Here is a 25519-nt window from a genome sequence, read left to right as displayed (position 1 = left end):
CTATCATTTATTACACAGTTTGATATTTTTTAATGATTTTTTCTTACATAGGTTACTACCCCCGTGTGCGTTGCAACACATCCATTTAAGAAAAAAATTAATCAAATCTTTAAGAAAATCTTCTGTAATTTTTTTTTTGTTTTTTGTTTTATTTTTTGTGGATTATTGAAAACACATTCACAATGACTCAAAAATTTATACGTTTTCTTCCCAATTTGTGGAAATGTTCATGAACTTCATTTTATCTCTAACACGAATGTCTAACAAACTATTCAAATGTGTGTATATTTTTATCAGTGAAGAAAATTTTTGCATTTCTTCATTTATTGTTTCTTAGAGTCAGTTTTTAAACATTATGTCTTACTTTTTAACGAATAGTCACCGTTGATTATTATTTTTATGAAAGTTTAATGGCATTGCGGTGAACTTGATACTATGAAAATTCTTGATAGAAGAATTAAAGATTGAAATTAAATGACGGATAGACAAAGCAGATGCTTAATAGAAGAAAATTGAAAGATGTTGAAAATGAGCCAAGAGCATATTTTATGAAAAGCTTCAAAGGTGCGTTCTAGACCCTTTGTCCCACATCAATTGAATGACTGAGAGAAGTAATAGCGAGAGGCGCAATTACGTTCACCCATACATCCAACCCGATGGATTGGTAAAGCGGTCTGCGGTCTAGACTTTTTGTCCGATTGGGAAGCACGTGCTTTACCAATCCATCGGGTTGGATGTATGGGTGAACGTAATTGCGCCTCTCGCTATTACTTCACTCAGCCATTCAATTGATGTGGGACAAAGGGTCTAGAACGCACCTTTGAAGCTTTTCATAAAATATGCTCTTGGCTCATTTTCAACATCTTTCAATTTTCTTCTATTAAGCATCTGCTTTGTCTATCCGTCATTTAATTTCAATCTTTAATTCTTCTATCAAGAATTTTCATAGTATCAAGTTCACCGCAATGCCATTAAACTTTCATAAAAATTATGTCTTACATTTGATCTGGATTCCCAGTAATTATTTTTTAAAATTTTATTTTTGACACTTTACCTGCATTATGACATTCGTGTCTATCCCAGTAAAACGAATTGAAATTTTTTTTTCGATTTTTTTGCTCCTAAACACATGCATCACCGTTTAAAATCATTTCCTTCCTTTGCCTCAAGTTCCTTCTTTTCCACGTAAAGTTATATTCGCGCTCTTGATAGGCGATAGCTTAGAAGAATTTATTCGACAGAATTAAATTTTATTTGATAAAAAGAAGAAAATATTTCATTTCATTTCAAGAATGCCAGTAATCAAAGTAATCAATGTAAGCCAGTAATAAAAGGCTAAAATAGTTCTGAAGTTCAAAATAATAACTTTATACATTGATAAAACAACATATTCAATTATACTGTAAAATTGCAGATTTGGAAATGATCGATGAGAAACGGATAAAATAAAAATATTGAATTCCAAATCTTGTTTGTTTATTGAAAGCTCAAAGATAATAAAAATTTATTTAACATTGCGCATCAAAATTTAACTTTTAAGTTGCTACTTCGAATTATTTTTCGAACAACTTAAAGGTAAATTGAAAATCATGGTTGATTTAAAATCATAATTAAGTATAATAAAAAAACGTTTTTTAAATTTAAATCGAAGGTTTTCAACTGTTAAACTTCAAACTCGGAATATTGTACCGTTTTCAATTGGAATATTGGGTCCTGGAAAGGACAAAAGGTGGAAACTACATATGTTTTTTCTTATTAAAAATGTAATTTCAAAGTTGGAAGCCTTGTGTTTTTGGAAGATTATGTTTTCACAATACAACTATTTAGAGTTTAAAAACAAAGACAAACTTATAAAAAATTATTTCTTAAAATTGAAATAGTTTGACTTTAAAATTCGGTAAATTCATTTGAAAAGTAAAACAAAATATAAAGATGAAAAAGATAATTTTTTAACATTTAAGAAGGATTTTTTTAATAAACTCGTCTAACCATTTTAAAAACTTATTAATAGAATTTAATTGAAAACTGAAAATAAAAGCATTTTGGTGCCTTTGATTGAATGATTGATTTAGTAGATTTAGGCGCCCTGAACTCGAATCTTTTATCAATTTTTTTCTATCACCTTGCTTTTGGTGATATGGAGTCTATAAGCTTTAAAATTCAACAGTTTTAACTGAAATCAATATTTTATAAATGATGCAAAAACAAATCTACATCAACGATTAAATCTGATTCTGCATAAATTAATAATTCCTAAATATTAAGCAATTAGGGAATAACACTTAAATAATGATGATGCATGATCCAAAAAATGAAAAATTCAAAAGCTTTATTTTTTTAAGTTTTCTGTTCTAAATTGGAAAATATATCATTACAAGTATTTCTGACATTACTAAAAAAGTTTAAATAAATGAACTCATTTAACATCATTTTTGCAAACCTGCGAAACGATTAAATTGCTTCAAAAACATCTAAAATTCAGTTTGGTTTAAAGCGGCGTAAAAAATGAGGAAAATAAATAAATTGAAAATCTCTTTAACTTTTTTTGCAGAACTCAAAATTACTTGAATTCTTGGGGAAAGTGGATTGAAAACCTTTGTTTTAAAATGTTATGTTTTTGTTTTGAAGCTTTGAAAAACAAATGCAGACATTTTTTCAACGATTTTAAAATATTTAGAAAAGTTATATTGACAACAAAAGTTGATAGGAAAACTATATATTTAGATCCAGGGCACCTAAATGAGTCAAAATTAACTTTGAAGTTGTGTGTGTAAGCTTTGTGGCCTTATGTAACTTATCGAAACGTTGCTGAATTTGATGTTGTTCATTTAGAAGAACAAGAAACATCAAACAAAATTGAGACTGAAATAGGTTGTTTTTGATGCATATGTCATATCAGAACGATTTTTTTTTTGTAAATCAAAATTCTCAGTAAAAAATTAGACGATATTAGGTTTTAGATTTTGTTTTGCTTATCCTGATGACCATCGTGAGTCATGGTACATGGCTTCCAAGTTGTTGATGTACTAAATTAGAATTTGATGAATTAATTTTACAAGTAAAATAATTAGTTTGAAATTCTGAATTTGTTCGGTTACACTTTTTAATAAAATCCATTCTAAAGACGAGGTAGGGTTTTTGTATGTCGAGTTTAAAGTTTGAATACATTGAATTACAAATCGAAATTTTCAATTAAAAATTAATTACAATTTGTGAACGGCATATAAAAGGGTGAGTGAACCAACTTTGGCCTAAAAATGGCGAAAATAGGAAATAATTCATTTTGCTGGCATAGGTTTAAGACACTGCTATGCAAACAATAAATTCTTATTCTTTCTCAATTCTATCATACCGTATTTTGCCATAAAATGTAATTCTAATAACATTTTTGACGTTTTTAAAAATGTACCTTCTCTTGAGTGCTTAAACAGCCAGCTCAGTCAGTGGTGCGCATTTTGAAGGATCAGAGCGAATATAAAAAAATCACGTTTTAACTTTCCAAGCCTAAGTTTTGAAGAAAACCAAAACAACGTTTCAACGTAATAACGTAATGCTTGTTCTTGATAATGTTAGATTTAAAATTAAATTTTCAATAATTTTTTTTTGTTTTTTCTCGAAAAATAAAGCTGCGTATAGGTTTTTTTTTTAACAAGGTCCAATAAAAGAAACCAGTTCAGTAGCAGTGCAGAAAATATTCACTACAAAGAAATGGTTTACTACCATCAGAAGAACTAGCAACCATACTTCGAAACGAAAAACTAAGAGATGAAAAACTAGTGACATACCTAAACAGATGTGCATTGTACGATGAAATCTGTGATAAGTATCATGTGAATTCTTCAAAACGAAGATGGTGAAAGCTAAATGTTAATCCCCACTCAAAATAAAAAGTTAAAAAAAGTTCAGCTCCAAAACAGGAACAGTGGGTTCAAAGTTCGAAATGTTGATCATTTAAATCTTTGTCAATTTTTCAATATCGGCAACACCTATGTTGAAAATTCTCATTGAATGTTGCAGATAAATTCCCCTTCGTTCGCACGGCCTTGCTTAGATCTCATCTGACTTTGCAGGTATCCTGCACGGTTGATCCGGACGAAGTAAGTTAATCCCATTTGCATGAAACGCAACCGCAAAATTGTCCATTATTTTTTTGAGGAATCGTCAAATGCAAGCTCAATAACTAAATTTTGGGCAGGATCGAGACAAATTCAGGAAATCCCAGGTTTTATCAAGCGCAAGACGAAAATTTCGAATGGAGATCTGGAATTGTATCATTACGCTAAAACTGTGATGGAGTGATAAAAAGTCAAATTTGTTGTTTTCCGTGTTCCGCAGGTGGATAGTTAATTAAAAGTTTTGAATAATTTTGAAAGTTATGTTTCAGAAAACAGATAAAAAATAAAAAAGCCTGAATTCAGAAAAACGGTGGTTCATAATATGCATTATAGATGGTGCATGTGTCGCCTAAAAATTAAAGTTGATCAACTTCTTGATTGGATGCAAGCTCAAAACCCTCTTGACAGAACATGAAAAAATAACACATGTGAACATTACAACACTGAGCAGCTTCACGGAAAATTCAATAAATTTCCATTAATTCAAAATCTATTCACAAAACAAAGCGATGATTTTTTTTTCGAAAACACTCTTTACTATTTATGTATTTTTAATTAAAACCGAATGTAACGTAATTAGAAATAAACGAGATTGGTATGTTCAATAACTTTTAAAGGAATCTTCAATGAATACCGAAGATGATCTTTTTTAATTGGTCATTGAGATTATATGTAACATCTAGATGTCATTCACCCTTCAAACCGATCATGATTGAAAGCCATCGCCAATTTGTCGTAACGTTTCATAAATTATCTAAATGGTTTGCGATTTGATGTGGATATTGACATTCATCAATGCCAATTCGAAATTCTTGCTTCTGCTTATTACTGAAATAAAAAAGTATTATAAAGGTGCAGTATCTTTAAGCTTCCAACAAGTTCAATACTAGATTTTTTATATTTACTTTCATATTTGTTGGTGAGAAGCTAACTCTGTGGCTAATTTCAGCTATCAACTGACAGTTATCTAATTCGAAATTTAAATTTTCTAGAGTTTCTAGCAATAAGCCAGAACTTGGGCCTACTCGGAGATTGAGGTGCCAAATCCAATCATAATCCACCAGACGAAATCGATTGAATCAGAAACGTCCCAAGCGATCGTATTACAAGAAAACGACGCCGACGACCTGTGTCGATGCTACCACTGAAGAATGAATTTGTCGCCACAGCCAGTTTCGAGATGAATATTGAATACCCGATTTACCGTCGACACTTTATGGCTCCCCACCGGTTTTATGAGAAATTAAAAGTTTATTTTTCATAACTTTTTAATGCATCCAATAATCATTTTCGTCATCGACTTTATAGCCGACGAGGCCGATGTCGTTGTCATCTTTTTTCGAATCCGGGCTGCCGGGGAAGTTGTATGGGCACTTTTGAGCTTCCAATGAGCTGATACCGGCAGAAGTTACCCAGTCAAGTGACTTCGAAAGTCAACAACCCATAGACCACCCAAGATGTCACTGGATCCAGTGAAATATCCATATCATTACAGGCAGTCATTGATTGTTCTTGGTGGGCAGATCTTGGAGCGTTTAGTTCGTATTAAATCCAAATCGATAGAGTGGAACATTTTTCCACTCGGTCAAACGTCTGTTGACAGAATCCCAGCTGGGGATTCAATCAGAGAAAAAAAAAAACAAACTTCTTGGGCGAGCCTGGGTCCGGATACTGGATTGGACCGCACTTAGCAGCAATCCCAATCAGCTTTCAAGTATGGCGAGTAATTATCGGCGCAAATTTATCTTATTTACGCTACAGAGATACAGACAACTGGCCAATAAAACGGATTCGATCAACACTTAATCCGTGTTTCCATACGTAAACGAACTTGTTGGCAAGTATCCCTACTTTTGTTTACCATTCGTGCGTCTTTGCATCTGAGACATGCCGAGATGCATTAAAAGAGAACGGCTTTAGATATGCCATTTTGGAGGATAACTTATCTGCTGTGTTTTGCTTTTGCTAGCGATGGATGAAAAGGATTAGGTACCTACTTGAGTAGATAATTTTGAATTGGCTGGACGATGGATCAAAGATCCAAAATAAACCTGAGTTGAAACTTTGCTCTGATTCATGAAACTGACATGGGGTAGAAAAAGATGCAAACCCTTTTACAGATCTGGGAGATTTTGAAGAAATGTCGTCTGAAAAGTCTGGATGGCGAACTTTATAGGTGATTTCCTTTTTTTTTTGGTCACTTTTAATTGATAATCTAATCATACATTCTATACATTATCAATGCCTGACACCATTGTGGAAGTATCGAAAGTACTACGTTCTATGCTTAATTCCTTGCTTTACATCTATCTTCGTAAAACTCTTCACTTTTCAATTGTTTACTCGAACCATTTTCTATCATTTTACCACAATAATTCAGAATTTTTACTGTATTGTAAAAAACTTCATTTACAAACTCAAAAGTCTAGAAATGTCTGGAGGAATAGTCAAAAGTCTGGAAGTCTGAAATCCTAAGAAATTGTCTGACTGAAGTCCAAAAAGTCTGAAAGTCTGAAAAATCCAGACAAAATTATTATATTTTTTATATTGCATTGTTTTTTTCTACACTTTTCTGGAACATGTACAAATTAACATCGGGAAACTTATCTAGACAATATGATACGTAATGAGCTACCAACCAGATGGAAGATTTTTGTTTAGGACTTGTTGTATCGATTTATAAAATGACAATAATGTTCACATACATTTCTCTAAACCGTTTTCTGAGAATCATGTAAACCCATTATTTTACTTCTTTAATAGAGCTACAAGTTTCAAGTCGATGTTTATTTGAGTCTACTTCATTGCAAACATCACAAAGTTCGTTATCAATATGACCAATGCCGTAGTCATGTATTTTTTTATTCGTTATTATATCATTTAAAAGAAAATATATTTTGGATCTATCCAAAACGGACAGAAAAGGATAGTTCATAACTTTCCAAAACAGGTCCCATGAAACTTGTGGGTGTATTTCTTCGATTTTAGGCTTTAAAATGTTCTCATAAATTAAACCTCTATAAAGTTGCTTCGTTGTTACCATCAACGGACTGTCTTTTAATTTCCTGGCTTCAATAACCCATTCTTTGCCATTTCTAGTCAACCTCTCTAAAAAAAACCTTTTCATGAATAATGAGAATTTGCAAATGCAAATTTATTTATTAGAATGTATAGTTCACCGAAATGCCATTAATCATTCAATTAAATCATAAACCAGCGGTGATAATCTGTTAACACAATTTTAAATTTCCGGTAGATTTCTATTCGAATATGAAATTTAACGCATCATTTATCTGAACGAAATAACAACTTACTGTATCGCACACTTAAACGATGTAGCGAATTATGTGGATATGTTTAAAATAATCAGAGCATGTAGGCGATTATTTTCAAATTCAACATAGACGGGGCTTTCATTAATTAACTTGTTTGTAACAGTGAATGATTTTGCATTCGTTTAGAAGTTAGAAATTTTTTTTTTTTAAATCTACAAAGCAGTACATGAAAATATATTTCAGATGTTTTGAATTCTCCTTTAAAATTTAGCAAAAGATGACTTACCTTCATCCATTTAGGGACGCCCCGTAATGAATTCAATCGTTTAGCTGTTGATAGTTAAAGAATCTAATCAATTCCAAAATATTAATATTTGTTTAAAACAAGCATATGCTGATTTTAGTAACGCATCTAGCATCACTAGTGAGGCCGCCAGCAAATCAAAATTTGAGATTATGGCTGAGGCCAATTTTTTCGCCAATATTATCGTTCGTATATATCTTTATTTTATCATGAACTCTCAATTAAATGAAATCAAATTTATAGAATGACAAAAAAAACCACCACAGAATTTAGTGTAAAAACACGAAAAGCCAGATTTTTTTCCTCGAAAACACAGATTTTTTTTCGGAAACTTTGAGACAAACCCGGATAAAACCGGGCAATCTAGGAACCTTAACCTAATATGTCAATTGTCGGCTACAAAATATTCATAGTTTGGAATTATTATTTAATAATTTATTTTTGCTTTTAAAGGGGAATATAGGCAATTTGGTATTTGGAAAGATCTTGAAAAAGTTAATATGGTTCTTTGAAAACCTGCCGTTGGAGAACAATAATGATTATTTTCGAAGCGATGGGATATGTATTTAAAATAATTTTTGATGTACTATAAAAACCCATTAAACTTGTACAATTTCTACTCTATGAATGACTTTTATTCTTACGGTAGATATTCTTAGTCCTTTTTTTGTATCGTCCAGCAAAACCTTTCGGTATCTCATTCCCATCCATACGTATTTAACGAGTCTAATTTTCTTTTTCAAATTTTGTAATCAATCTATGAAAAGTGTGAAAAATTATTTGATGAGGAAACATCATTATAATAGTAATGTTCTATAAATTTATATATTTTACGTACCGTAAAACCGGGTAACATTGATCACCGGGGTAGCTTTGATCAACATGAAATTTTTCAATACAATCATCAATAACTAAGTCTAAAGTAAAAATATCGATGACTATAATTTTAATGGCATGTGCGGCGGAATGAAAACTAGAGAGAATTTATTTTATAGAAATTTAAAAGAAAAGTGGATAGACAGGCATTAGTGCGCCAATAGGAGAAAGCTTGATAGGTGTTGAAATTTTAGGCTAGAGGGCATGTTGATGAAAAGCTCCCATGAATTGCTCCCGCCTTTGCTCTGCACTCAGAGAGAATTCCCATGTATAGCCAGATCCCTGCAACGTTACACGATTTGTCTATGTATCGTGTGACCAACATCTTTTGAATATGTGCTCGTGAATCTCGTTTTTAAGCTTTTTTTCCTCAGATTTAAGCTTTTTTTTTGCCTTGAGAGCATAGGAGACGAAAGCTTAAATCTGAGGAAAAAAGCTTAAATCTGTCAAAACGAGGGTAAAAAAAGGAGAAATCTGAGAGATGTGCTCCATACGGTTTGAATAGCGTTGCCGCCGCTTGTGTATAGCGAGCCCAGTGGTTTGAGAGCGTGTTTTTACGCACACTTCAAACGAGGCTCGTTGTATTGTTCCCATGTCATATTTGGTTACATTTGTTAGATAAGTTCTTGGTTTATGCAAAACAACTGTATGGGAGTTCCCGTCTTCTCTAACTGTATCCCCAACTGAAAGAGTAAGAAGTCTCAAATAAGCAAATAACCATTTTACGTCTCCAAATACTTTCCCATGCCAAAGTTGTTTCCATTTGCTTGAGAACTAATCGAAGAAGGAAGGGTTACCAATTATGCATAGAACTATTTATCAAATAGCCTTCCAATTATGCATAGAACTATTTACCAAATACCCTTCCAAGTCAAGTTTGAGTTCATGTGCTCGAATAATTTTCAAGTTATGCAATAAAAAAGGGGTTAAAGGGATTCCGTCCTTCCTATATCTTCACTGAAAGGACGGAGGAGTCTGAAATAATCATAAAACCATTTCACGTATTCCACTGCTCTCCAACACCAAATTTGGTTTCATTGGCTTTTTTAGCTCTCCAGTTATGTAAAAAATTATAAGGATGGCATACTATCTTCCCGCTGGAAGAAGGGAGGGGTACCAAATATTCATAGAAACATTCCTCGTACCCAAGTATTCACCCATGCCAAGTTTGGTTTGATTTGCTTGATCAGTTCTCGAGTTATGAAGACTCATTACTTTTATATGAGAAATCTCATCCCCCAGAATAAATGTATGATTTTTATTATTAAATTGTGATAAATATATGATTTTTATCATTGAAATTTCTTACTTACGCCCTAGTTAACACATTAAGAGAGAAATAAAGATCTCAAAACAGATTTGATAAAGCTTTTCTAATGGATGAACTGCCTCCATGATATGGCAACCCTAACTTTCCTTTATTCTATAAAATAATAAAAGAAATGGATTTTTATAGAACTACAGCTTTGTCGTATGAAAAAAATCAGTTTGTAGCATTTCCAATGAAATTATACGGAAATATTGCCAAAAAATACATTTAGCCCGCATGGTTTAAGGTTCGGAAATTTTGACAACAGTTATAGTGAAATCGATTTCTCAAAAACTGAAGGACATTTCTACATATTTTTTTTCTAATGTATACTAAACGGATGTCCTCTCATTACTTTTTATTTACATAGTATTCCGTCTTACGACATAACTTGACGAACATAATTCCTAAAGTTCACTCGGTCCATGGCAACCGTTCTCCAATTTCTCGGGCACCCCACGTTCACCAGATCACGCTCCACTTGGTCTAACCACCTCGCTCGTTGCGCCCCTGCTCGTCTTGTTCCTACCGGATTCGTGGCGAACACCTGTTTTGCAGGACAGTCATCCGGCATTCTCGCAACATGTCCCGCCCAGCGTATCCGGCCAGCCTTCACCACCTTCTGGATACTGGGTTCGCCGTAGAGTCGCGCGAGCTCGTGGTTCATCCTTCGCCTCCACATTCCGTTCTCCTGTACGCCGCCAAAGATGGTTCTTAACACTCGTCGCTCGAATACTCCGAGTGTACGCAGGTCCTCCTCGAGCAATATCCATGTCTCGTGCCCGTAGAGAACAACCGGTCTAATGAGCGTCATATACAGGTTACACTTCGTGCGAGGGCTAAGTCTTCTCGACCGCAGTTGCTTGTGGAGTCCATAGTAGGTACGACTTCCGCTGAGCCGAGATAGACAAAGTCTTCGACTATCTCCAGCTCGTCGCCGTCGATCGTGACCTTGTTATTACTGGACAAGCGGGTTCGGTCGGTCTCGGATCCGCAGGCCAGCATGTACTTTGTCTTGGACGTATTAATCATCAATCCAATCCTTCCTGCTTCCCGTTTCAGTTTGCGGTAGATCTCCTCCACCGCCGCAGATGATCTGCCGACTATATCAAAGTCATCGGCAAAGCAGATAAGTTGACTGGATCTGTTGAAAATCGTGCCCCGCATTTCGCCCACCGCTCGTCGAATAACACCTTCTAGCGCCACGTTGAACATCATGCAGGATAGACCATCACCTTGTCGAAGCCCCCTGCGCGATTCGAATGAACTCGACAATTCACCCGAAATCCGCACACAGCACTGCGTTCCATCCATCGTCGCCTTGATCAGTCTGATCAGCATAGCTCGTTACGGTCGATCGTGTCGTATGCGGCTTTGAAGTCGATGAATAGATGGTGCGTAGGGACTTGGTGTTCACGGCATTTTTGGAGGATTTGCCGTAATGTGAATATCTGGTCCGTCGTAGACCGCCCCTCCATGAAGCCGGCCTGATGACTTCCCACGAATCTGTTTGCTTGTGGCGTTAGGCGGCGGAGTAGGATTCGGGACAACACTTTGTAGGCGGCATTGAGGACAGTGATCGCTCGGTAGTTCTCACAGTCCAATTTGTCGCCCTTCTTGTAGATGGGGCATATTACCCCCTCCTTCCACTCCTCCGGTAGCTGTTCTATGTCCCAGATCCGGACTATCAACCGGTGTAGGCAATCGGCTAGCTTGTCCGGGCCCATTTTGATGAGTTCAGCTGCGATGCCATCCTTCCCAGCCGACTTGTTTCTATTCAGCTGGCGAATGGCTTCCTTAACTTCACTCATCGTTGGGAGTGGCTCCTCTTCGTCGTTGGCTACGCCGGCGATGTACGTTCCCCCACCGTCTTGATCTCCTGCATGTGCGCCGTTCAGGTGTTCATCGAAGTGCTGCTTCCACCTTTTGATCACCTCACGATTGTCCGTCAGGATGCCTCCGTCCTTATCCCGGCACATTTCGGCTTGCGGCACGAAGCCTTTGCAGGATGCGTTGAGTTTCTGATAGAACTTTCGTGTTTCTTGGGAACGATGCAGCTGCTTCAGCTCCTCGAGCTCCTCCTCCTCCAGGCGGCGCTTTTTCTCCTGGAAAAGTCGGACTCGCTGCCTCTTCCGCTGTCGGTGATTTTCCACATTTCGACGGGTGCCTCTCTGCACTACTGCCGCCCGCGCGGCATTCTCTTCGTCCATCACCCTCCTACACTCCTCGTCGAACCAGTCGTTCCGTCGAGATCGCTTCACATAACCGATGACGTTCTCCGCAGTACTGTTGATGGCTGTTTTGATGGTATCCCAACAGTCCTCGAGAGGGGCTTCGTCAAGCTCGATCTCTGCCGGCAGCGCTGCTTCGATCGATTGCGCGTAGTCTGCCGCGACCTCAGGTTGCTTCAGTCGCGTGATATTTAACCGAGGCGGGCGCCGGTTTCGCGTGTTGTTCACTACGGAGAGTTTTGGGCGCATCTTCACCATCACCAGATAATGGTCCGACTCGATGTTGGCGCCCCGACAGGATCTGACGTCGATGATGTCCGAGAAGTGCCGGCTGTCGATCAAAACGTGGTCGATCTGTGATTGAGTTTGGTACGGTGATCTCCAGGTGTACTTGTGTGGGAGGCGGTGCTGGAAAAAGGTACTACGTACGGCCATTCGTTTGGAGGCGGCGAAATCTATCAGTCTGAGGCCGTTTTCGTTGGTCAGCTGGTGTGCACTGAACCTTCCAATTGTCGGTTTAAATTCCTCCTCCTGGCCGACCTGAGCATTGAAATCCCCGATGACGATCTTGATATCATGTTTTGGGCAACGGTCGTATTCACGCTCCAGCTGCGCGTAGAATTCGTCTTTATCGTCACCGGTACTTCCGAGGTGAGGGCTGTGCACGTTGATGATGCTGATGTTGAAGAACCGGCCCTTGATTCTCAACCGGCACATTCGTGAGTTGATCGGCCACCACCCGATCACGCGCTTTTGCATCTTTCCCATCACTATAAAAGCTGTTCCAAGCTCGTGTGTGTTGCCGCAGCTCTGGTAGATGGCACGACCATCTGGATACGTTCGTACCGTGGAGCCCTTCCAGCATACCTCCTGCAGCGCTACGATGTCGAATTTGCGGCTCTTCAATTCGTTGGAGAGCACGTGGGTACTGCCCACAAAATTTAGAGATCGGCAGTTCCATGTTCCAAGTTTCCAATCGCTAGTCCCTTTTCGTCGCGTGGGTCTTTGCCGATTTCCATCCGAAATTTGTTGTTCGTTGTTCGTTGCTTATGTTTTTTGTAGTCACAGGCTCGAAAGGCCCGCAGCTAACCCCACTATCTCGCAGGAGGACCGTCGTGATGTTGCTGTTTTGGGTCCCGAACACCACCAGGACGCTGTTGCACTCCGCACGCCGCCCCTGACATGGAGAACAGACGCGTACGAAGCCCCCTAACTCAGTCTGCATGCGACCAAAGCATCCACCGGGGTTGGGTACCCGATCTCCGCTAAGGTTGCTCGCACCCCAGCTAGCACCACGGGGAGGTAGAGAATCGGAGTTGCAGACAAGAGGTGATATGACCACTACCCGAAGGTTGGGTGTATGGGGTCTCGAGTTGCACATTGTCTACTTCGCTAGCCAAATGTCCTCTCATGTGTAAAGTATTTTTACACATATTCGATGAAATATTTAATTAAATTTGTATTCTGAATAATAAGCGCATATAGCCCGTTTCTCTCCTGTAGGTACCTATAAATTCACCCATTAAAAAATCAAAACAAAATAGTGATAAAAAATTTTGCGATTACCGAATCATTCGTCTTTTAAAAAGCAAAAATTAGAATGGTGCTTAATTATTTGCTTATTCTGATTCCCTCAAATATTCGGACTCAGAACAATAATTTGATCAGCCGAATATTCACCATATTTAAAAAAAAGACTGGGTAGAAATGATTTAAATTTAATTGTTGATGTGTTATGTACGGTTAGAAAGATCTTTAAATGACAAAAAAAAAGTCACTATGAGTCCAAAAAAAAAATCTACCGAGGGAAAAAAGGTAAAAAACATCGAATTTTCTATTGGTAAACATATAGAACGTTTCGGCTTCTCAGTCATGTAATTTTGAACAAAACTTAGAAACAGCACAGTACACTCTCTATATCCCTGATGATGGCCAAGATCATGGCCGAAACGTAGGACACTGAGAAAATGTGCTGTTTCTAGTTTTTGTTCAAAATTACATGACTGAGAAGACTAAATTTACCAGTCAAAAAAATCATATATTTTTTGGTAAACAATCAGTACAAAGCTGACTTTCGAAACCAACTACATGTGCACACTTAGCAAAAATATTGGGTTACTTTCGATTAGCAATAAGGGTTGTTTTACTTACGCGATAGCAAAATTGTTATTTTGCTTGATTTTGGTAAAAACGCAGCCTAGTTAGCCGCTTCGTTCGAAAAGCAGCCGCCGTCTTCGAGAAAAAAAGTTCGACGCGAATCAGTGCGGTTGAGTAAATTAGATGCTGGCGGAACCTGTGAAGACTGGGCTGACAATAACGACGGAATGGAAGCCCGGTCAACATTGCTGCATGTGATGGACAATTGGATGCGGAAATGGTAGATAAATTCACAACGGGAGCGGACAGGTAAGAGAAGATTTGGCCAATGGAAAGTCCGGTTTAAAATTTGAAAAATTCTTTGTTTTCTTTCTACAGGTTGCTGCTGCCGGCGATAACAGACAGCATTGCCATCAGGATGATCGACAAGAAGGAAGCCAATCTGGACGCATCGGTTTTCCGCTTGGTGGATGGTCAGCTACCACGGCCAAGTGCGGTTTTGTTTTAAGTGAAGAAAGTGTTCAGGTATCAGAAAAGGGGTAGGCTTGATAGCGGCACGTTATCCAAACAAACGGGAAAATTGTGCCTAGCCTTTTTTTTACAGATTTCATCATATACCTGAGAAACCTGAAAACCATAAAAGGATTAGAAAATAAATAAATATTTAGGGCATGAAGCCGATCCCCGTAGGAATTTTGAAGCATTGAAGCTTATAACCACATTGGGTGAAAAATGACAGATTGATATTTTAGTTTAAATTCTTAGAATGAGGCACACTTATATCAGGATAGGCGAGAGTACATAAAAGCTTTCTAGCAATCGAAAAACAGGCATATATGAGCTAAAAGAATCATACATCATTGATTCACAACTACAAAATTCAGGAGATTTGAGTTTACAACGATTAGAAAATGTTCTAACCAGGATGCTACCATGAGGGCAAATAAACGATTTTATAATGGCAAAGTTGGCATTTAGCCTATCCACATAGGGATTTTTAAGCAATGAAGCTTTTTTTCAATCAAAATATTGGAAATAAGTACATTTTTTTAAACTTCCTTTGTTAAATTCTGACATACATTAAAAAAAAAAAAAAGAAGTCGGGCAAAAGAGGGACATGTACACACTAAGTGGAAGGTAAATATAGGTACAACAGTACCTCTGAATCATAGCGATTATTGCAAGTGGAGTGGATTGCCAACCATTGTAGGTTTCTTAGGGTTGGATGCCTTCTCTCGACGAACCATCGGCCGTGGAAGCCCTAGAAGTCAATTCGAAGGCCAAGCCACACAGACATAGGCTGGACCTTGCTACCGATGGGGGAATCATACATACATACATACATACAATAGTACATCTGAATCATAGCTTAACCATAAAGCAGATTCAGAGCACAAAGTCTTGATTTTATATATTTTTATTTAACTGACCAGTTAGCGCTCTGGTTAGAGGACTTCAATGAGCTTCTGTGACGCCAAATTTGAAACAGGCGATATTAACACTGCACGAAGCTGTAGCAGTGGATTCCAGAACCAGGATTGACGTATGATACGGAATATCAGAGTACGATATAAGAGGAGCTTTGACTCTTCTTAACACTATACCATTCTAAAGCTAAGGGAACATGTGTCAATACAAGAGAAGTGACATATATTAGGTGAAACAGATATGACTGTCGACATGCGGTACAAGTTTTGATCAAAAACTTGATTTAATAGGGAACATTGAGGCCTTTAGGCAACCCTAAAAAAAATATATATTTTTTTGAAATTTTTTTTCCACGGAAACGATATTTGTACGGCTTCAATGATTGAATAACCATGATGCAATTTCTACAATTTAATATCTTTATATAAACGGACGTTTATATCCACAAAATTCTGTTGCCAATCCAAAGATAGAAGGGACTGAATACTTGTCCATTATAAGGAAAATACACTAATTTTGCGCTTGACGTAACAGATATAACTAACGTAATTTAGATCATATGCTTCTATGATTTCAAATCGGTTAATATTAACAGATAGCCAGAAGCAATGGGACCGTAAGAGATTTTATTGAACGGAGTTACTAGGAGAGCAAAGAGATTTGTTAAATGAAAAATCATATTCCAAATTGGTAGAACGAGAAAATATGGAAGAATACAGCTTGTGCAAATGCAAGTACTACATATGCACTATTGGCATACCCTTCTCGAGAGAAAATACGTACAAAGGTTAAAAAATACTAGCAAGAATTTAAAACTGATTCAGATTCAAAACATTTCCTTCCAATGTTTTGAACTTGAAAAACTTGGTAGAAATGGTAGATAAATTCACATCGGGAGCGGACAGGTAAGAGAAGATTTGGCCAATGGAAAGTCCGGTTTAAAATTTGAAAAATTCTTTGTTTTCTTTCTACAGGTTGCTGCTGCCGGCGATAACAGACAGCATTGCCATCAGGATGATCGACAAGAAGGAAGCCAATCTGGACGCATCGGTTTTCCGCTTGGTGGATGGTCAGCTACCACGGCCAAGTGCGGTTTTGTTTTAAGTGAAGAAAGTGTTAATTGAAATTAAAAAAAAAGGTGTCAAATAAATTAAGTGAAAAAATTTAGTATTCTATTTTATAAACAGATATTTCCCCTGAATTTCCTGGAAAAATGGAAATTTCAAATCCAATAGGATCTTTTCTACCGGTTTTTGCTAAAAAAGTGAGCAAAAATTGCGGCGGCTAAATTTTTCTCTCGTTTGCTAAAATTCGAGTTAAAAAAATTTACTAAAATGATTGCTAAGTTTCTAGCTGGTCAAATTTGAGCAAAATTTTGCTAATTTCTGGCCTCGAAAATTTTGTGTGTGGACTAGATATGCAAATTGGCCCGCTTGCTGAACATCTTTGCCACCCTTTTTCTTGAAATGATACAACTTCCTCAATTGATAGCAGTGATAGCAGTGCAGTGATATAAGGTGCAGTTCATAAAAAAACGTGTAGTAGGAATTTAAAAAAATAACTAAGACTTGAAACCATAACTTGCACCTCTATACAAAAATCCAGATCGAGTGTCAGGATCTCGTTGAATAGAATAAAAATATATATCTAAGGTAGTTTCTAAACTTTCAAATATTCAAGTTATTAATAATCAATTCCACCAATAATTTTACTTGTAACAAGTTAAAAATTACAAAGGTCAATTGAAATGTAGGTGTATTTTATCTAAAGAACAAGCTGTCAGTTACACATATCTCAAAAACAATCATCCAGATTTTCTCTAGCAATGTCCAGTTCCCAAGAGCTCAATCAACTCGAAGCAACTTTTCTAAAGATTCCATCCAATCAAAATTCCTGTGCTCGGAGTGTTGATCCGGATAACATCTCTGAAGCGACCCCGAAGATCAGTACCGTTCTTATGCGCCATTTGTTCAACCAATTTAGCAATCAAACTGCCCTGCTTTGAGTAATAAGTGAAAGACCTGGTCGGTGGTGTGTCGAGTCGAGTGGCTTCTTGTTTGAATAATTGTAACAAACTCGCGGCGGAGGAACAATTTTCCTGTCACGATTTCCATGTCCGACGAGATTTAGTGCTGGATGTGTTTTCTGCCTTTTTTTTCTGTTGGCGCAAGTCCCCGATTTCAGTGGCCGCCAAGATGCAGGGAACATGTTTTGAGCCACTTCTTGTACAATCTTGATGGAACTGAACCCTAAAGTAAGTACTTTGCATTGCATGCAAAATAGTTTCGTTCAAGTTGATTTCTGGGAACCACCTGTTCGAACCGATTGGCAGGGAGAAAGAATCACATTGAACTGCACCGAAAATTCCTTCATTACTTGCATACTCAATAGCAATGCCACCGGAGTAAAATTACTCCGGATGAGTGCAGTTTAGTTGGTTCGAATGCCTGAGCGCAAAAATGTTAGTTGGGGTTTGCTTTTCCTCTTGTCGATCTATTCACTTTAGCCAGTAATCCCAACTTATTTAGCTAACGCTGATTTAGATAAATTGAAAATGAAGTCCAATGCATCGTTGTCTTTTCTACTTGTTGAAAATTTATAGTTTCAATTCACGAAACTATAAATTTTCTATAGGGGTGATGTTTTGTGAAAATTTATAGCTAGATACTTTCTCGGATAGGTTCCTTCCCATTTAATAAGTCTATGATCATTTAGTATCAGGGCATTTTATTTCGGTGATAGCTACGTTAATAGAGCTTGGATATGCAAAACTTTAAAAGCGTTGTGTTGGTTATGAAAAGGACTATCTTGCCTATTTTTGATAGATTTTTAAGTTAAAGTGGGTTTGAGATATTTACCATGCAAAAAGACATGGTAAAAATAATTGTGCACAAGTTTGCTACTTTTACGTATTTTGCGCCTCGATAATTGTTCATTAATGACTTGAAGCTCATGAACTATTGATTTTTTCAGATTTTTTTCGGAACAAATGGTTAAGAAGTATGAGGAGACACTTTAGGATCCACACGAAGTTCAAACCAACCATCGGAGTGCAACCCTTGATCTTAAATATGGTACAAAGTCTATGGTTATTGGGAATAACTGAATGCAGACTCCTTAAATAATGCAAAAAATCCATTTCCGACAGGCAAAAAGTGTTACCTGACTAGTAGACACCAAGTAAATAACTAAAAATGATTAGTTCCAAAGATCGCAATCTGTGCATCCGGTTTTTACGCAATATGACAGATGTGTTCTGATGGACAAAAAAAATTATGTTAAACCGGATTTAAGAGATCAAATTCTTCGAAATGCCTACTCATGAAAAGGTTCCAACCAGATTCCAATTGCTTTTTCCAAGTGAGTTTGTGTAAAATATTATGATTTTGCAAAGGTTTTGCTTCTGTGGTAAAAAAATAAATCAATACATGACTGAAAAAAGTGTGATGAGTGTGTGAAAAGATTAAAAAAAAAAATTTATGAAAAAGTTAGAGTTTTTCTTGAAATCATTGATAAATATTTTTTTTTATATTTTTACATTAAATTTCATATTAACACCTTCATTTCCTCCATAGAAAGTTTTTCGATCAAATGAATAGTTTTTAAAATACACACGTTCGCAACTGCCCGGATTCTAAATGATCATAGCCTTAGATGACTCAAAGTTTCCATTCAAATATAAAAAATGTTTGCAGTAGTCATGTGCTGCATTGCATATGAGAGCTTCATCAAAGCATTTGTTTTGTCTTGACATTCAAGAGCAAGTACGGTAAAAACAAAAATAAAATGATATCTTGAGTTTTTAAAATACAAATAAATACTTGTAATTCTGACCTTTTTCTACCATTGATTCATTGCTGTGCGTCAATCAAAGTTTTTTTTAACATCTTTGTGTGATTCTCAATTACCTAAGCTTGTTCAGCATTGTTCGACGTCAAAAATGTCAAAAATGACAAAAATGACAAAAATGACAAAAATGACAAAAATGACAAAAATGACAAAAATGACAAAAATGACAAAAATGACAAAAATGACAAAAATGACAAAAATGACAAAAATGACAAAAATGACAAAAATGACAAAAATGACAAAAATGACAAAAATGACAAAAATGACAAAAATGACAAAAATGACAAAAATGACAAAAATGACAAAAATGACAAAAATGACAAAAATGACAAAAATGACAAAAATGACAAAAATGACAAAAATGACAAAAATGACAAAAATGACAAAAATGACAAAAATGACAAAAATGACAAAAATGACAAAAATGACAAAAATGGCAAAAATGACAAAAATGACAAAAATGACAAAAATGACACAAAAATGACACAAAAATGACACAAAAATGACACAAAAATGACACAAAAATGACACAAAAATGACACAAAATTGACAAAAATGAAAAAATTGACAAAAATGACAAAACTAATTTTTTACAAAAACTAAATAGAAGACTTTTAATAAGTTTTAAAGGCTTCTCAAAAAGCTTTTATGTTTTTTTATAAAACCCTTTCAAAAAAATATTGCTTTGTTTGCATAAAAAAATTAAAACAATATGTTTTTTTTGTTTCATTTGGCAAATAAAAGAGAGTTGTTAAATAGAAGTGAAATTTTGTGCAGTTTGTTATTTTGCTTTATGGAAAATCACTTTTCTGAAACTCCGTTCTAAAATGTTTTTTTTTTTTCAATACGATTTTGGTTTTGAAAAGGTCCGTTCAGTACTTTTCGATACAGTTCTTAAAACAGTGCCAAAAAGTGTTTTTTTTTATACTGTTTTGATTTCGAAGGAAAAGATACAACCGTTATTCGCAGGTATCACGACTTGCTGGGGTGCTTGCTGTAAGGGTTTTTCCTGCATTGCAAAAAATTGTCTAAGCAATTCGTTGCCATACTCGAGTTTTTCAACTTTTGTCGTAATTATCCAACTTGGCAAGCCTAGTAGATAAATTTACGACTTGTGCTGAAAAGTCTCGTTTTTTTGCAACTTGCTGCATTAATAATTATTTTGGGGTAGGAATACAATTTCAGGAAACCTGCCTATAAATAGTGGAGGACCGTCCTAATGGCATAGTGTCCATTTACTAGGATAGATAAATTTTTCCGCATCCCATCGATTATTTTCCTCAGTTCGATCGATATAGGTACAGTTAACATTTGACGTTATTCCTTTCAAGAAAAAATAAAATTCACCATTCAAGAACGCAGTAATTATCACTAATTTCGCATTTTTCTATTTCTTTTCCCCCCCGCAGAATAGAAATCAACCGACACCATCAACGACAAGCGGCATTGTAAAAGTTTGTTTTTGATCAAACGAGCGAAACGGCAGCTAGCAGCCGAATCAAAACGCTAGATTTACAACCCATTAATGGTATCATCATCATTATCGTGAAGCCAAGCCAAGCCAGGCAGCTTCAGATCAAAGGAAAGACAGAGGTTTGGCATGGATGGCGTCGTAAAACGGTGAGCTTGGTGTTTTTAGTGTTGATTTACGATCGATGAAACTTCAGCCTCTACGCGGACTGAGGTTCGCCTCAATGGGATGACTCCACAAGTTTTTTCGTTTCCCCCCTTTGCAAGGTCGACGTTCGAGTAATTTTTTCCATTTTTGGCATTTGGTTTATTTAGAAATTAGAATTGACAATTTTCCTAATCTTGAACAGGGTTCCAGTTCAAGAGGCTCATCAAGAGCTAGAAATGAACAGTTTTTGCCAGCTCATAACCATTTAATCAGCCATAAATATTGATAAATAATGATCATTCAAAGCAGCACGCGCTGCTTTCTTATGCATAATTAATTAGATTAGCGTTTATTATCAATCGCGGTGCTGATATTGATGCCTATTTAAGGGGAATCTTTTTCCGAATGAAAACGGTTAAAAATTTAATTGTTACCATTTTTGGCTTAACGGCATAGACAATCTCATAAAATGTAATGATTATGTTCGGCAAAACGATGGTTAGTTCACTAGCATATATTGATTTTTGTTTTGAAAATTAGGTCAACATTTTTTTCATTAAATTTTGTCTAGAAACAGAATTAAATTTCAAACACGTTTCTTCTGGATTAGGATTCCTATTGCCTGAAATTCAAATTACAAATACAATTCAAAAATCGTATAACAGTGGTGTTCCAGATATTGGCCTCAAAGACAATTTGTATAACTTGTTTCAAAACAACCTTTTTTTTGGTTTCCGAAGCAAGAATTTCAAAAATCCATAAAAATGGAAATTTTACTTCGATTTTTTTTTTAACAAAACATTAAATGAAATTCTGATTAAGGACTCGGTAGGCGGTGCCTAAAAGTGACAGACGTGTTTTTGAGGATGAAAAATTTTAAGAACTGTATAGTGAAAAAAAGATTTTATTGTAAGAAGTGTTTGTAATTTTTCTTGGTCAATTTCCGGAAGAAATGTTGCTTCCTTTTAGCTGCGTTTCGCACAAGACGTAGAATTGGGAAGCTATCAGAGAAAAATGCCGATGAAAGGAATCTCAAGTATTACGGTATCAACCATACGAGGGAAATACACAACGCGTGCGTGGTTTATGAAGTTCTTGAATGGAGAACGGTAGGATGAAGATTCAAGAGGTCGTTACAGTTACAGTTCTAGGAAATCCAAACAAAATCTAGATGCTAAGTATTTTTTGTGATTTTCTGAAAAATGATGCAACATTATTCTCATATCATGAATAACCCGAAAAGTTCCTCCGACATCATGTTGATCTTATTTTATTTATTAATTTTATATATGGTGTTTGAAAAAACTGTATTTCAACTTTTTGAAGATATTTCTGGGAAAAATTATCAAACTCCTGAAACAAACTCCTTCAATTAACTGGAATGATGTAAATGATATTCAATAATGAAAAATGATTTGTGAATTGATTTGTTCATTAATTGAAATGAAAATGTGTTTTTTTATCAGAAACAATAAAGCTTGACAGAGAACAACTATTTTGCTGAACAGCACCAATCATTTGGTTTTAAAACGATTTATTGAAAAAATTGTCAGTTATTGAAATTGGATCATATTGAATTTCTTTGTTCAGATTTTTCTACATTATTTTTTACATATGTATGATACTGAAATTCTCTGATGAAAAAGTGAGAAAATTCATTACAGAAACTATAGTAAGTTTTTATCACAGAGGCATTTTATAATAGAGAATAGTATAAAATGTATGGGTCTTGTTTAAATAGCAGGTTTTTGGTTAAAATTAGAAACATAATAGGAAACACGATCTTTTATACCCCTCAAAAACCAGATTATTTGCCAGGATGCAGAGGTAACCTCGGTCCTAAAGCACAAATTCATTTAATTCATTCCTTTATATTTTTTTTCTATTGACGTGGCTGGCGCCGTTATTGATGTTCCAAGAGAGAGCATCAGTTTTGTACATTGAGAATGAGCTGCTAATCCCAAGCGCCTTTCTTTTGACCTCTGTGCGAAATTGGTGGCCTCGGAAAATCACTTAGTTGCAATCATTGGTGACGTGGAGCTTATTCTACCGAACCACACCAACAATCGTGGATTTCGAAATGTCTTTTTTTCATTGCAAATCATTGAAAAATTTCAATTATTTTAATTTTTCAAATCTGTCATTAAAACAGTTTTTTTTTGCATTTCGGATTCAACGGTTTGAGATGCTGAAAGCTTTCAATAGGAACTAATAGAAGTGAGGAAAACAATTTTTAAGGTTCATCGTAACACTAGTCAAAAGTGTCTCCCAATCAATTCATTCAACCCCTCTCCCAACCAAAATCGTTTTGCTAGGATGCAGAGGTAACCTCGGTCCTTAAGCACAAAATAGATCTTTCATCCTTTTCTCTTTCTTCCAATCTATCTATTGACTACTAGGACGTGGCCGGCGCCGTTATAGACGTTAAAAGAGAGAGCATCAGTTTTGAGCAGTGTGAATGAGCTGCTAATCCCAAGCACCATTCATTTGACCTCTGATTAAAATTGATGGCCTCGGTCAATCACGGAGTAGCAACCATTGGCAATGTGGAACTTGTTCTACTGAGCCACGCCAGCGATCGTGGACCTCGAAGTGATTGTTATCATAATATGTTTTTGGAACAAGCAATGCATACATTTTCTACAACCATGCACTTCGGTTTTACGGTTTAAGGTGGATGTGAGTAGTTAATCAAGCTAAGCTAAGCTAAAACATTCAATGAAATTCTGATTAAAAATGTTAAAGATCCAATGACACAATATTTGATGTGAACCTGATCAATATTTTGCACTTGAATCTTTGATTGTTGAAAAATGGATTTATTTGTAAATTATAAAATTAGTCTACAGTCTGTTACATAAAAGCGTAGTCACTGTTGCGAGAAATTTAAAATACCCATTCTCGTGATTCTTTTTTTTTATCAAAAATTTTAATGTAAATATACCTATTGATAGCAGGTCCAATCATCCCCAGCATAAATTATAGCCTGACATCTTCACAGCATATCAGATTTTGCGCATATTTTTTTGAAAACAATCTTCAAATTTTTTGAATCAGGTTGACAAGCTGCTTCAAATTGCTGAAGAATAAGAAAACTTCTATGACCTCCGAAGTCAAAATAACTTGCGATCTTCGAAAAAGTTAAGCATTAGCATAGCACTAGCATAGTATTATCATAGCACTAGCATGGCATTAGCAAAGCATTAGCATAGCATTAGCATAGCATTAGCATAGCATTAGCATAGCATTAGCATAGCATTAGCATAGCATTAGCATAGCATTAGCATAGCATTAGCATAGCATTAGCATAGCATTAGCATAGCATTAGCATAGCATTAGCATAGCATTAGCATAGCATTAGCATAGCATTAGCATAGCATTAGCATAGCATTAGCATAGCATTAGCATAGCATTAGCATAGCATTAGCATAGCATTAGCATAGCATTAGCATAGCATTAGCATAGCATTAGCATAGCATTAGCATAGCATTAGCATAGCATTAGCATAGCATTAGCATAGCATTAGCATAGCATTAGCATAGCATTAGCATAGCATTAGCATAGCATTAGCATAGCATTAGCATAGCATTAGCATAGCATTAGCATAGCATTAGCATAGCATTAGCATAGCATTAGCATAGCATTAGCATAGCATTAGCATAGCATTAGCATAGCATTAGCATAGCATTAGCATAGCATTAGCATAGCATTAGCATAGCATTAGCATAGCATTAGCATAGCATTAGCATAGCATTAGCATAGCATTAGCATAGCATTAGCATAGCATTAGCATAGCATTAGCATAGCATTAGCATAGCATTAGCATAGCATTAGCATAGCATTAGCATAGCATTAGCATAGCATTAGCATAGCATTAGCATAGCATTAGCATAGCGTTAGCATAGCATTAGCATAGCATTAGCATAGCATTAGCATAGCATTAGCATAGCATTAGCATAGCATTAGCATAGCATTAGCATAGCATTAGCATAGCATTAGCATAGCATTAGCATATCATTAGCATAGCATTAGCATAGCATTAGCATAGCATTAGCATAGCATTAGCATAGCATTAGCATAGCATTAGCATAGCATTAGCATAGCATTAGCATAACATTAGCATAGCATTAGCATAGCATTAGCATAGCATTAGCATAGCATTAGCATAGCATTAGCATAGCATTAGCATAGCATAAGCACAGCATTAGCATAGCATTAGCATAGCATTAGCATAGCATTAGCATAGCATTAGCATAGCATTAGCATAGCATTAGCATAGCATTAGCATAGCATTAGCATAGCATTAGCATAGCATTAGCATAGCATTAGCATAGCATTAGCATAGCATTAGCATAGCATTAGCATAGCATTAGCATAGCATTAGCATAGCATTAGCATAGCATTAGCATAGCATTAG

At 35.9% G+C, this 25519-nt stretch overlaps 1 protein-coding gene across 1 annotated transcript in view; it reads left to right on the top strand.

The window, feature by feature from the left end:
• Positions 1 to 25519, top strand: part of LOC129742248 (myosin-G heavy chain) — a 513355-nt gene that overhangs the window by 84943 nt on the left and 402893 nt on the right. The window contains exon 3 of the mRNA XM_055734123.1: positions 20894 to 21104. The gene's annotated coding sequence lies outside the window, so the exon portion shown is untranslated. The remainder of the gene's footprint in view (positions 1 to 20893; positions 21105 to 25519) is intronic.

This window comes from Uranotaenia lowii, chromosome 2 (assembly GCF_029784155.1).
Source record: "Uranotaenia lowii strain MFRU-FL chromosome 2, ASM2978415v1, whole genome shotgun sequence".
Classification (NCBI taxonomy): Eukaryota; Metazoa; Arthropoda; class Insecta; order Diptera; family Culicidae; genus Uranotaenia; species Uranotaenia lowii.
This window is presented reverse-complemented; position numbering and strand designations above follow the sequence as displayed.